The sequence below is a fragment of the Salvelinus sp. IW2-2015 genome, linkage group LG33, assembly GCF_002910315.2.
Source record: "Salvelinus sp. IW2-2015 linkage group LG33, ASM291031v2, whole genome shotgun sequence".
Taxonomy (NCBI): Eukaryota; Metazoa; Chordata; class Actinopteri; order Salmoniformes; family Salmonidae; genus Salvelinus; species Salvelinus sp. IW2-2015.
The window spans coordinates 24,437,504-24,450,943 of record NC_036872.1 but is presented as its reverse complement, the minus strand read 5'-3'; the positions used below and the strand labels follow the sequence as shown (position 1 = coordinate 24,450,943).

General features: G+C 44.7%; 1 protein-coding gene across 2 annotated transcripts in view; it reads left to right on the top strand.

Moving 5' to 3' along the window:
- Positions 1-13,440, top strand: part of slc23a2 (solute carrier family 23 member 2) — an 82,138-nt gene that overhangs the window by 30,995 nt on the left and 37,703 nt on the right. The window lies entirely within an intron of this gene.

The window sequence follows — 13,440 nt, the reverse complement described above, 5'->3', positions numbered from 1 at the left end:
GCCGAGGATATATTAAATGCTTCAAGGAAGAGAAACTTAACTACAGTGCAGTTAAAGACTGTTTTGAAACTCATTTTGTAAGGAGACAACATATTTGAGAAAGCTAGGTTTAATATGCGCAAACAGGAGCAGGGTGAAACCACTGACAGTTTTATCACAGCTGTTCACAAACTAGCAGAACATTGTCAGTTTGTCGCGCTCAGGGAAGAGCTGATCCGAGATCGGATTGTAGTGGGAATAAGAAATATATCACTTTCTGAAAAGTTAGTTGGATTCCCAGTTTACCTTGTCCAAAGCTGTAAACCAGGTTAGGCAGAGTGAGACAGTAAAAAGACAGCAGGACAGCATCTTTTTGGGAGAAGTAAGGGAAAACAATGCTGGCTGGCATTGACATTAAACTCAATGGGGAGGTTGTGTTATTTAAACTAGACACTGGGGCAGCAGTGACAGCTATCCCAACTAGGCTGTATAGCTATAGCAGAGATGGCCCTTTGCTCTCTACAAACAAAAAACTGTACGGGCCAAGTAATAAGATATTACCAGTGGTAGGGCAGTTGGTGATTTAATCTGGAGAGTAAAGACAAAAGTGCCATCCAGCCTGTCTTCGTCATTGACTCTCTGGCCAGACTGTTGCTGGGGCTGCCAGCAATTGAAGCATTGCAACTCATTGAGAGAGTGAGCGAACTGGAGGACCCAGGTGAGGTTTTCAAAAAGAAATTCCCAAAAGTGTTTTCTGGTCTAGGAAGGATGGGTGACTACAAAATCTGCCTGAAAGAGGATGCTGTCCCCTATGCCCTTACCACCCCCGCCGCCGTGTGCCTATCCCTTTATTGGCCAGAGTAAAAGAAGAGTTGGGGAGGATGGAAGAAATTGGGGCGATGTCTAAAATAGAGAGTCCCACAGACTGGTGTGCAGGGATGGTAGTGGTCCCAAAAGCCAATGGTGAAATAAGGATCTGTGTGGACATGACTAACTTGAATGAGGCCCTCTGCAGAGAGAGACACATCTTACCATCAGTGGAGCAGTCACTGGCTGTTGGATTGCTCACAAGTCTTCACAAAGCTGGATGCCCGCTCAGGTTTCTGGCAGATACCGCTGTCATCAGAGAGTAGGGCGCTCGTAACGTTTATAACACTGTTTGGCCGTTACTGTTTTAACATTTGGAATCGCTTCCGGTCCTGAACATTTCCAAAGACTCATGTCCCAGCTGTAGGATGGGCTGAGTGGCGTCATAGTACACGTGGACGATGTGTGCGGAAGGGACAGAGCAGAAGAGGATGTAAGTCTCACAGCAGTTCTGACCCGACTCCAGGAGACTGGCCTGACACTGACACTCAATGAAAAATGCACTTTTGCACAGTCAGAGGTCTTGTTCTTGGGACACAAAATCCGTGCAGCTGGAATGGAGCCAGACCCGGAGAAGATCAGCGCCATCACAGATATGCCCAGACCCCAGAATGTGGCTGAAGTCAGGACCTTCTGAGGCATATGTGGGTAATTTCCTCCCACAGTTTTCAGATACAACCAAACTTCTGAGAGACTTACTAGCCAAAGAGAATGACTMGTCATGGGGTCACATGCAACAGGTGGCGTTTGACAAAATCAAAGGAGACCTGGCCTCACAGAGAGTGCTGCCCAGTACCGTCCCCACGCTAAGACAAAGGTATCAGCAGATGCATCATCCTTTGGGCTAGGGGCGGTCCTCACACAGATGCAGGACAACATGGAGTGGCATCCAATGGCATACATCTCCCGAAGCTTATCTGACACAGAGCAACGGTATGCTCAAGTGGAGAAGGAGGCGTTGGCTATCACATGGGCATGTGAAAGGCTCAGCCAATACCTTATTGGCCTGCAGTTTACGGCAGAGACTGACCACAAACCACTGTTGGCTCTGTTAGGGACAAAAGAACTAGACGACTTGCCTCCCAGAGTTATGCGCTTCCGCCTCAGATTACTGAGGTTCACCTACAAGATGGTGTATGTGCCAGGGAAGGCACTGATCACAGCAGATGCACTCTCCAGGGCCCCAATTAAACATCCATTATCAGAGGAGGAGCAATGTCTAGAGGGTGAGGTACAGGTGTCCATTAATGCATTAAAGGTAGGGGCAGATATGTTCCATTGGAAAAATGACACTTATCTGCTAGTGGTAGATTACTATTCAAGATGCATTYAAATAGCAAAGACACCGATAACCACATCAGCTGGTGTTATCAATGGATGAAAGTCAAATTCTTTTCCAGGCAAGAGGTCACTGAGGTTCTGGTTACAGATAACGCTCCCCAGTTCTCTGCAAGCTCCTTTTCTGCTTTTGCCGCAGAATATGACTTCACACATGTGACCAGTAGACCCTACCATGGACAGAGTATTGGGTAAGGCAGAGAGAGCTGTGAAAACAGTCAAGGGACTGCTGAAAAAGAACAAGGATCAATACAGGGCTTTGTTAGCTTACAGAGTTACACCACTGCATCATGGGCCGTCGCCTGCCGAGCTCCTGATGGGCAGGAGGCTGCGTTCCCCATTGCCTGTCCTGCCGGCTCAGCTTAAACCCCGATGGCCTAACAGGAAGGCCTTCGCTGAGAGGGACAAACTGGAGACTTTCATCGGAAACACCGTGCTTTGGAGAGGCCAGAGCTGATCGAAGGTCAACGTGTGTGGATTACWAACTCAGACACCAGCAATAGTGCTGAGGAAAGTGGATGCCCCACGCTCCTATGTGGTGGACACAGACTCAGAAGAGATACGAAGGAACAGAACACACCTCAGAGCTCTTCCAGATCTACCAGCCACACAGACTGAGGCCACAGAAAATGCACACAGAGGGTGAAGGAGAGGGAATGCTCACAGAGCTACAAACGCGCCCAAAAAGGGATGTGAAGCCACCAGAGTGGCTGAAAGACTATGTTACGTGAAGAGAAAACATACTGTTGGGGACCATACCCAGCAAAAAGAGACTGTACGTAAGTTAATGTTCATACTGTGTGATTTTAATGGTTTCATACTGTTTCAGGATGTGAAGTAGCATGTTAGAGAATAATACTGGTTTCCGAATTGCATTTCAGTTATGCGTCAGTGGTTATGCACGTTGAGTTCTTGTTCATGTGAGAGGGGAAGATGTAGTAGGATGTCCCTTGTGGGTATCTGTACCTATGTATGACATGCGAGGGTTAGGTTAGTATACATGCTGGAGCTAGAACCTCGTTGCCGTGCATCCTTATTTTAGATAATACTACAGCCACCTGTGCTAAAAACATGCTCTGAGGTGGAGCTGGTCACAGGAATGCACAGGTAGCGCTTTGCCAGGTGGCTGACTTTGGGGAAAGTTTTTTTTTGGGGGGGGGGTGGATCTTCCACCAGTCCAGTGGATTGGTTTCACTGTCAGCATTAGGAGACTGAAGGTAGCAGCTGAGTTCCTATTCTACCAGCTGTATTTCAGTAAGACCTGGGGTGGTTGAGCATGGCTTTATAAAAAAACTGCGCAGTGACTTTCTCTTTTTAGCTGTCAGTTGTGGTGAAGCAGCAGCAACGTCTCCCTGTGCTGGGTTTGGGTTTTCATGTCCCTCATTGACCGTCTCTGAGACAGCGCTTGCTTTTATGTGGCCCACCTTCTCCTCTTTGAAATAATGTGTTTTAAACCGAGGGTCGACCAACGAGGCTATGTCCAGGAGGTCATCTGTGGCTAGGTCATCATTTTTCTCCGTCCATGACTATCGTTTTGATGGTTTGGGTGAGCTCTGTTTCACCATCAGGTTTCATGACCTCTGTATTGAACAGGTGTAGTACTGGCTTCAGGTAAGACACACTGACATAAGACTCACCAGACAGAGCATCTGTGTAGGTGGGACTCAAGAACATCTGTGTAGGTGGGAGCTAAGTGCCGGATCTTCTTGTCACTGGACAAGACCTGTGAAATGGCTTTCTCCTGCTCCAGTACTCTTTGCACCGTCTTTTGGCGTGATCCCCACCTGGTAGGCGACTCTGTCACCAACTTGTGCTGGGGTAGGTTGTGTTCTTTTTGAGCAACAGCCCGGTCTCTTCTTTTTCCGCGAATAGGACAAGGCACCTACCAGTTTCTAACACACTCAATTGCTCGATCCACCCGTTTGTCTCTACCCACTCTCTCTAAGAGGAATCAAGAGATTTTAATAAAATGTTAAAATCGCAATAATCCCTTTAGTTATGTACAAATGTAATATTTAATTTAAATCAATTGATGAAAAGAAATACACATTTACACAATCACTTCAATATACACAATTGACAAGGTTACTTACCAAAGGCCAAGTGCAGACGATGTCCAAAACATTGCAGTCGGGTTGATTTGAGCAGCCTTCACCACGTTCGCACCACTATCCGTTGTAATGCAGACCTGTCTGTCTTGACTGAGTCCCCAGGAGCGGCAGGTAGCCTAGTGGTTAGAGCGTCGGACCAGATCGAATCCACGAACTGTGGTTGCTAGATCGAATCCACGAACTGACGAGGTAAAAATCTGTCGTTCTGCCCCTGAACAAGGCAGTTAACCAACTGTTCCTGGGCCGTCATTGTAAATAAGAATTTGTTCTTAGTTAAATAAAGGTCAAATAAATAAAAAGGAGGTGAGCCCCTCTGCTATAGTTTCACCCGTGTGGTCGTCGGGAAAGTATGATGTTTGAATGGAATTAATTTAGAAGATTCCAGTCTTTGTCAATATAGTGAGGCTAATATAAGGTTCTGACATGCGACTAGACCGCAGATCGGTAGTAGTAGCAAAATATGTCTTTTTTTTATTTATTTTTTATTTTATCCCATTTTCTCCCCAATTTTCGTGGTATCCAATCGCTAGTAATTACTATCTTGTCTCATCGCTACAACTCCCGTACGGGCTCGGGAGAGACGAAGGTCGAAAGCCATGCGTCCTCCGAAGCACCACCCAACCAAGCCGCACTGCTTCTTAACACAGCGCGCCTCCAACCCGGAAGCCAGCCGCACCAATGTGTCGGAGGAAACACCGTGTACCTGGCCCCCTTGGTTAGCGCGCACTGCGCCCGGCCCGCCACAGGAGTCGCTGGAGCGCGATGAGACAAGGATATCCCTACCGGCCAAACCCGGACGACGCTATGCCAATTGTGCGTCGCCCCACGGACCTCCCGGTCGCGGCCGGCTGCAACAGAGCCTGGGCGCGAACCCAGAGACTCTGCTGGCGCAGCTAGCACTGGTGCCTAGACCACTGCGCCACCCGGGAGGCGCAAAATATGTATTTTGAGCTGTTCCTCAAATGTTTCCCTATACTCGGCGTAGAGTTTATGCAGTGCGGCGTGAGCAAAGTGTTTGCGGCCAGGCAGCACGTATCTGGGGTCAATTAAATTGATAGGCCTCTTGAAACCTTCCTTTTCGACTGTGTTAATTGGTAGCATGTCCTTAGCAATGCAATGCATAATAGCATTGTGGTGTCTTTTCGATGTTTGCTCATAGGGCATATACGCTGTCAGTGTTGACTGCTTTGGGCTAACATCCCTAGATTGGCTGGTGCTTGAGAGGCATTTATCAATACCGTGGAGCAAACTCAAACTTTCTGCATGTTCCAAAGAGGGATTTGTCTTCAGATGGTGAAAAAGGTTTGTCGTATTACCAGACTTGGTAGCCACCTGTCTACAGCACAATTTGCACCGAACATTGCTCTTTGTTGGACTTCAAAAATCCAAACCACTTCCAAATAACTGAAACAGTTGAACCCTTTTTATCAATAATTTCTTCGTTGGAAGCTGCTCCTTCTCCATGGCTATCATTGACACTTTTCGCCTACATCACTCATTTTTCATAGTTAATAGTGGCTACTCCATCGCTCGAGGTGCAAAGTGGTTTTTAGTGGGCGTATACCTCTCCACGTCCATATTGTCACTTCTCCGCACGTTCCTGCTGCGTCAGAGGTGAACTGGACTGCTGTACCTAATTATTCTATATCGACATTATTAAAAATGTATCTAAATGTTTTTATATCGTTATTAAGGGAAGTAATTACCTCTAATTATTGATTTATAGCCCAGCCCTAGTGTGTACTGTACTATATGGGCTTGGATTCCATGGATAGCTGCTCTGTCACAGTAGACCACACACACCCTTTCTGCCCGCTGTCTTTCTTTAGTATTTAACGCCTTTTGTTGCAGGTGTACTGTATAGATGGTTTAAACCAAGTCATGTTTTATTAGTATTTAAGCTCTTTGTGATGGGCTGTATAGCAGTGGAGCATTAACATAGTGTAATAGGCCTTTCCTGGGGTGTTGGCATTCTTTAATTCCCAGAGTCGGTGACAGTCGGGGTCTATTGTGGTTAGATACTGCCCCCCCCCGACAGAGTCAACTAATGAAACAGCAACACCAGCTACTGTAATGGAAAGGACCAGAGGGATTTACAGCCAATAGCTCTTATCCCCTGTAAGGATGGAGGTGTCACAATGCCACTCTCTGTCACGCTGCTATTCTCTACAACTGCTTGCATGTAGATTTGTTAGAATTTTCAACAAAGGAGAGTTGGCCGTCTTGCCTCTGTTCTGTATCTCAAAGGATAAGAGCATTGAGTGGCTGCACCAGCAGTAGATACAAGAAGTGTTGTAGTCTTGACTCTTGTTTAATTCAAACTGTTGCTAAAACGAATGAGTGTTAAAAATTATTCCGGAGAAGAGTGCCGACGCTTTTCTGTACCAGGTGGCAGTGTCTTCTATTGTCTGACTCTTGTTGCTGGTGAAGCCTGCCACAGCAATTCTGTTTTCACTGGGAGCTCAGCGGTGGTGGCGCTGTGGGTATAGGGGGTTGTGGGTTTTGAAGCTTTGAGGCTGACAGAAAGAGAAAGGACAGCCCCCATCCAATATACAACACATACATACACACCCCAGCATGGTTCCGTGGCCTCTGACCTCTCCAACCAATGCCCTATTGATCCTTTGACCCTTATAAATAAAAGGCTCTGCCTTTCATAGGTGACTTAACATGCCCTGTCTGCAACAGACAATGTGGAGTTCCATAAGCTAAGTAAGTGTATGGGGCAGTGGTTCCCAAACTGTGGCGGGAGGGGTCGGCAAGGGGGAGTGCCAAAAGTTTGAACTCAGTCCGGCTTTAAATTTACTCTTGAATGTTGTAATAGTAGAATGTACAAGGCGCAATTTCGATATTTGGTAGTGTCATCAGTTCCTCTTGTCATCTTAGTCATTGCATACCTTAGAGATCTATTTATAACTTGTCAAATGTCCAGATCAACTAGCCCATGTCAGCTAACGTTTTTTTTTGGCCAAAATATATTATTTTTCTCATATCACATTAATACACATTAGATGTTGCAAAATGTATGGAATTGCAAGAAAATGTGCAGGAAATAAGCTTTAAAATTGCTAAATTCTCTCCACCAACGAGGGGTGTGCCTAGTTTGTCATGAACAATGCTTGTTAAATAAAATAAACAATGCTTGTGCCCATAGAAATAGACGTGGCGCATGCAGGGGGTGCATGAGATGTTCCCCAATGCTGGATGGGGGGCCCTGAGTGAAAAAGTTTGAACCCCTGGTGTAGGGGTTAAGACTTCACGCTTCCGTTATCTGCCAGTGTGTAGACAGAAAGCATAAGGGAGTCGGCATTATGTAGTTCTGGCCTAGACAAAAACACAGCCAGGACCCATTTGTGTCTGTTTTGAGGAATTGAGGGATGCCGTGTGTGCGTGCCTGCATGCCTGTGTGGGAGGAGATTTCAACCTGTAAGTGGAGACGCTGGATGATATTTTTGAGTCCTCTCCATTCCCTGAGTACTCATGCCAAAGTTAATAATAATCAAATATATTTTGAGGGACTCAGGAGTGCATGGCTGCTTCCCTGTCTTTCACTGTGTAGATTATAATGACACCAGATTATCACCAGATTATGAGGTCATGACAGATTAAATCCCATAGACATCTTTGAGACCTTTCAGCTGATGAATAGAAATCCCTCCAGCATACAGTGGCAAGAAAAAGTATGTGAACCATTTGGAATTAACTCAATTTCTGCATAAATTGGTAAATATGCATTCAATATAGACAAAAATACAGTAACTTGTGTATTAGTTTAATCACACTGTTTGTCTGTTGTTGTGACTTAGATGAAGAACAGATCAAATTTTATGACCAATTTATGCAGAAATCCAGGTAATTCCAAAAGGTTCACATACTTTTTCTTGCCACTGTATAACACAGTCTTTTCCAATCCATTCTTTATAAACCTCCAGCCAGTCCTTGAATGTTTTTGCTCACCTGATTCAACTAATCACTAAACCCTTGATTAGTATTTGAAGCTATTAGATACCAAATGTGATCTATCTCTGAATTTGCCATGATACAACAGTGTATCAGTATATTGTCAGCTGCCTAACTTCAATAATAAAGTATTGATACCAGGAGGTGTGTACAGATGTATCTTTCTTGCGAAGACTTGGCCATGCTTAACTTTAGACAAACATCTGGTGGACTGGGACACACACACACACACACACACACACACACACACACACACACACACACACACACTAGAGCTGGGGGCGATAAACCAAAAATTATCGACACCTACTATATCAATCCCTTATCGCAGGCGTTTTGCTGATATAGTTCATTACAATAAGTAGCCTATACTAAAGAAATGTAAAGTTTGAAATTAAATAAGTTTGCTAATATGAGTGATACTTAAAAAAAATAAGTGTGACAATTGATGACTACAACCATCAAACTAGTKGTTTTAAAAGATCATTTAAAACAACGTAATGTTATAAACTTATTGTTCTATTTATCGTTATTGCATCAATTCAGGATATGTATCACGATAGGAATTTTTGTCCATATCGCCCAGCTCTAATAGACACATCTGRCATCTGGTTGGCAGGGATTGTTTTCCTCCTCCAGTGGAATCTTACACTGATGTAACACAGTTCAGGTTACCATGGTGATGGAGCCAGCACTGTCAACCCAGGGTATTCTGGGTAGGGTTACAGTTAGCGATACAAATGTCTCTTCAAAATCATTACTGGTCACATACAGTTGAAGTCGGAAGTTTACATACACCTTAGCCAAATACATTTAAAGTCAGTTTTTCACAATTCCTGACTTTTAATCCTAATAAAAATTCCCTGTCTTAGGTCAGTTAAGATCACCACTTTATTTTAAGAATGTGAAATGTAAGAATTAAAGTAGAGTGATTTATTTAAGCTTTTATTTTTTTCATCACATTCCCAGTGGGTCAGAAGTTTACATGCACTCAAATAGTATTTGGTAGCATTGCCTTTAAATTGTTTAACTTGGGTCAAATGTTTCGGGTAGCCTTCCACAAGCTTCCCACAATAAGTTGGGTGAATTTTGGCCCATTCCTCCTGACAGAGATGGTGTAACTGAGTCTGGTTTGTAGGCCTCCTAGCTTGCACACGCTTTTTCAGTTCTGCCATAAATTTTCTATAGGATTGAGGTCAGGGCTTTGATGGCCACTCCAATACCTTGACTTTGTTGTCCTTAAGCCATTTTGCAACAACTTTGGAAGTATGCTTGGGGTCATTGTCCATTTGGAAGACCCATTTGCGACCAAGCTTTAACTTCCTGACTGATGTCTTGAGATGTTGCGTCAATATATCCAAATAATTTTCGTCCCTCATGATGCCATCTATTTTGTGAAGTGCACCAGTCCCTCCTGCAGCGAAGCACCCCCACAACATGATGCTGCCAACCCCGTGCTTCACGATTGGGATGGTGTTCTTCGGCTGGTGTTCTTCGGCTTGCAAGCCTCCCCCTTTTTCCTCCAAACATAACGATGGTCATTATGGCCAAACAGTTCTATTAAGTACGATCTTTGTCCCCATGTGCAGTTGCAAACCGTAGTCTGGCTTTTTTTTATGGAGGTTTTGGAGCAGTGGCTTCTTCCTTGCTGAGCGGCCTTTCAGGTTATGTCGATATAGGACTTGTTTTACTGTGGATATAGATACTTTTGTACCTGTTTCCTATAGCATCTTCACACGGTCCTTTGCTGTTGTTTTGGGATTGATTTGCACTTTTCGCACCAACGTACGTTCATCTCTAGGAGACCGAACGCATGTCTTTCCTGAGCGGTATGAGGGCTGCGTGGTCCCATGGTGTTTATACTTGCATACTATTGTTTGTACAGATGATCGTGGTACCTTCAGGTGTTTGGAAATTACTCCCACGGATGAACCAGACTTGTAGAGGTCTACAATTTTTTTTCTGAGGTCTTGGCTGATTTCTTTTGATTTTCCCATGATGTCAAGCAAAGAGGCACGGAGTTTGAAGGTAGGCCGTGAATTACATCCACAGGTACATCTCCAATTGACTTAAATTATGTCAATTATCCTATCAGAAGCTTCTAAAGCCTTGACATAATTTTCTGGAATTTTCCAAGCTGTTTAAAGGCACAGTCACCTTAGTGTATGTAAACTTCTGACCCACTGGAATTGTGATACAGTGAAATAATCTGTCTGGAAACAATTGTTGGAAAAATGACTTGTGTCATGCACAAAGTAGATGTCCTACCCGACTTGCCAAAACTATAGTTTGTTATCAAGACATTTTTGGAGTGGTTTAAAAAATGAGTTTTAATGACTCCAACCTAAGTGTATGTAAACTTCTGACTTCAACTGTATTTAGCAGATGTTATTGCGGGTGTAGCGAAATGCTTGTGTTCCTGGCTCCAACAGTGCAGTAGTATCTAACAATTCACAACAATAGACACAAATCTAAAAGTAAAAGAATGGAATTAAGAAATATATAAACATTAGGATGAGCAATGTCAGAGTGGCATTGACTATAAAATACAGTAGAATAGAATACAGTATATACATATGAGATGAGTAAAGCAGTATGTAAACATTATTAAAGTGACCAGTGATTCTATATCTATGTATATAGGGCAGCAGCCTATAAGGTGCAGGGTTGAGTAACCGGGTGGTAGCCGGCTACTGATTGCTATTTAACAGTCTGATGGCCTTAAATCTTCTTCAGGATCGGTGGGTCCCCTGCGGGACGGTTGAGCTAATGTAGGCTAATGCGATTAGCATGAGGTTGTAAGTAACAAGAACATTTCCCAGGACATACACATATCTGATATTGGCAGAAAGCTTAAATTCTTGTTAATCTAACGGCACTGTCCAATTTACAGTAGCTATTACAGTGAAATAATACCATGCTATTGTTTGAGGAGAGTGCACAGTTTGAACAAAGTTATTAATAAACAAATTAGGCACCTTTGGGCAGTCTTGATACAACATTTTGAACAGAAATGCAATGGTTCATTGGATCAATCTAAAGCTTTGCACATACACTGCAGCCTTCTAGTGGCCAAAATTCCAGCCCAGTTGCAATTTAGATAATACATTATGGCCTTTCTCTTGCATTTCAAAGATGATGGTACAAAAAAAATACCCCCAAAAGTTTTTTTCTTTGTATTATCTTTTACCAGATCTAATGTGTTATATTCTCCTACATTCCTTTCACATTTCCACATACTTCAAAACTTCCTTTCAAATGGTACCAAGAATATGCATATCCTTGCTGCAGGGCCTGAGCTACATGCAGTTAGATTTGGGTATGCCATTTTAGGTGAAAATTGGGGGAAAAGGGGCCGATTAAGATGTCCCAGCTTTCATGCCCCTGCACTGACCTCACCTTCTGGATGGTAGCGGGGTGAACAGGCCGTGGCTCGAGTGGATGATGTCCTTGATGAGCTTTTTGGCCTTCCTGTGACATAGGTTGGTGTACTGGAGGGCAGGCAGTGTGCACCACCCTCTGGAGAGCCCTGTGTTTGCAGGTGCAGTTGCCATACCAGGCGGTGATACAGTCCGACAGGATACTCTCAATTGTGCATTTGTAAAAGTTTGTGAGTGTCTTGGCAGCCAAGCCGAATTTCTTCAGCCTCCTGAGGTTGAAGAGGCGCTGTTGCCCCTTCACCACACTGTCTGTGTTGATGGACCTTTTCAGATTCAGTGGTGTTTTCACCGAGGAAATTGAAGCTTATCACCTTCTCCACTCCCCGTTGATGTGCAGTCATGGGTGACCAGGGAGTACAGGAAGGGGCTGAGCACGCACCCTTGTGGGGCCCCGGTGTTGAGGATCAGAAAAGTGGAGGTGTTGTTTCCTACCTTCACCACCTGGGGGCGGCCCATCAGGATGTCTAGTACCCAGTTGCACAGGTCGGGGTTCAGAACCAGGGATGTTGAAGGCTGAGCTATAGTCAATGAACACCATTCTTACATAGGCATTCCTCTTGTCCAGATGGAATAGTGCAGTGTGATGGCGATTTGTCTGTGGATCTATTGGGGCCATATGCAAATTGAAGTGGGTCTAAGGTGTCAGGTAAGGTAGAGGTGATTTATCCTTAACTAGCCTTTCAAAGCACTTCATGATGACAGAAGTGAGTGCTACGGAGTGATAGTCATTTAGTTCAGTTACCTTTGCTTTCTTGGGTACAGGAACAATAGTGGCCATCTTGAAGCAAGTGGGGACAGCAGACTGGGATAGGGAGAGATTGAATGTGTCTGTAAACACTTCAGCCAGCTGGTCTGCACATGCTCTGAGGATGCAGCTAGGGATGCCGTCTGGGCCAGCAGCCTTGCGAGGGTTAACACGCTTATATGTCTTAGTCACGTCGGCCACGGAGAAGGAGAGCCCACAGTCCTTGGGAGAGGGTCGTGTCGGTGATACTGTTATCCTCAAACAGGCGTTTTAGGTTGTCTGGGAACAAGACGTCGGTGTCCGCAACGTTTCTGGTTTTCCCGTTGTAATCTGTGATTGTCTGTAGACCCTGCCACATACATCTCGTGTCTGAGCTGTTGAATTGTTACTCCTTTGTCTCTGTACTGACGTTTTGCCTGTTTGATTGCCTTACGGAGGGACTAACTACACTGTTTGTATTCAACCATATTCCCAGTCACCTTGCTATTGTTAAATGTGGTTGTTTGCGCTTTCAGATTTGTGCGAATGCTGCCATCTATCCACGGTTTCTGGTTTGGGTAGGTTTTAGTAGTCACAGTGGGAAAAACATCCCCTATACACTTCCTGATTAACTCTGTCACAGTGTCTGTATATACGTCAATGTTATTCTCAGAGGCTACCCGGAACATATCCCAGTCCGCGTGATCTAAACCATGCTTCAAGATTGATTCCGGTACTTCCTGTTTTGAGTTTCTTACTCCTTCCTGTCTGTTCTCTCTCTCTCTTTCTCTCTCTCTCCTCTCTCTCTCTCTCTCTCTCTCTCTCTCTTCGCTCTCTCGCGCTCCTCTCTCTCGCTCTCTCCTCTCGTCTCGCGTCTCTCTCTCTCTCGTCTCGTTCGCTCTCTCCCTCTCTCTCGCTCGCTCTCTCTTCTCTCTCGCCTCCTTCTCTCTCTCTCTCGCGGCTCTCTCTCTCGTCTCTCCTCGCGGCTCTCTCTCCTCTCTCGCGCTCTCTCTCTCTCTCG